Source organism: Oreochromis niloticus, linkage group LG22, assembly GCF_001858045.2.
Source record: "Oreochromis niloticus isolate F11D_XX linkage group LG22, O_niloticus_UMD_NMBU, whole genome shotgun sequence".
NCBI classification, from domain to species: domain Eukaryota; kingdom Metazoa; phylum Chordata; class Actinopteri; order Cichliformes; family Cichlidae; genus Oreochromis; species Oreochromis niloticus.
In genome coordinates, this window is record NC_031985.2 from 1,559,515 (window position 1) to 1,561,027 (window position 1,513).

Here is a 1,513-nt window from a genome sequence, read left to right on the forward strand (position 1 = left end):
CTCCGTCATGCTAGCTAGCACGCAGTACGAAAATGTCAGCATACCGAAAATAAACTCCACCTAAACTTGGTTTATATCTGACTCCGATAGACTGCAGGTCATAACTTCTTACCTGAAGTTCAGTTCACCTGACACGCGGACCGGCGGCCGCTTCGGGTCTCTCCTCTTGCCTCCCTTTTCCTTCATCCACCTGCTGGCCTCCACCACTTGCTAATGTTATTGAATCTGTGGAAGCTCCGCGATATCCACCACACGAAGTAACGAGTAACGAGCCTATCTAAATCCCAGTAACGAGTAACGCGTTCCTGGTTTTGGCATAATAACTAGTTACCGTGCTCGTTACCACGATAATAACGTAGTTACTGTAACGCGTTACTTAATAACGCGTTAGTCCCAACACTGGTTATAAGGGTTGAAAAACATCTTAGTTCCAAAACATCTGAATTTTCTGGCTATTTTTTGATGGGTTGGGTCTTATTGGGTTAATTCATTGTCGTCTTCTGTGTAGAAATGGCAGATTTAAAAGAATGCATGCATCAGCATACTGAAACCAGCACATGAGGAACTGCAGTCAGTAAAGGCTTGTCTTCCTGCAGACGCTACTTTGACGACTGCGAGCTGAGTCTCACTGTGACGTGGTGTGTGAAGGCTGACAGGTATTATTGGTTGTTTCCCTCAGAGCTGCCAGTGATGCTTCATTACCCTCTGAGACCTGCAGGTGAGCCTGCCCTCCATGTGTGTTTAACCTTAACAATAAGCAGGCTTTTAAGTGCTGCTCTTACACCAGAGAACCAAGTCAGTGCAGCTCTGAACATGGTTACTACAGTCGACCCTTTAAATAAAACTTTATCGGTAACCCGAGCTCTTCCTCAGGGTGCAGATGGAGCTTGGTTTTATGGCCAGTTGGTCAAAGTGAGCAGCGTCAGCTCGCGTCACACTGCACTGCTTTAAAATGAACGTATGTGAGATCATCACACAGTGTTTGCAGACGCACTCGTCCATCTCGTCTCCTTACCTGTTGTTTTTAGTTTGATGTGTGAGAGGACAGCAGGTGAGGAAAGCAGAGGACTGATGAACCTGTTTTATCTCTGTGTCAGTTTATCAGTATGTATCAAACAACAAGACGCCATCTGGTCCTCCCTGGTTTCACAGCAACCTCCCGCCCCAGTCAGGAAGACTCATTTGTCCCACCAGCTGGTCTCAGGCCTGTGCGAGGCCTTCCCACAGGGTTAGGGTTAGACCACATGAGTTTGTGTATCAGACTGTAACGTGTTAACCTGGGAGCCCATGTGGACTGACTCCCTGCTGGACGTTAACGGAACTGCAGGTGTGGTGCTTCAGAGTTGGTTTCAGAGGCTGATCTTGAATACTGAGACCTTATCCCACCCGACTGGTGTGCGATGTCTCGCGCTGTGATCTGTGACAGAGGCGAACACACAGCAGAAGAGTTCATGAAGCGAAGCTCGGCCTGGCGGTCGGCACACAAACCTTCTTGGTTCTGCTCAGCTGGTTC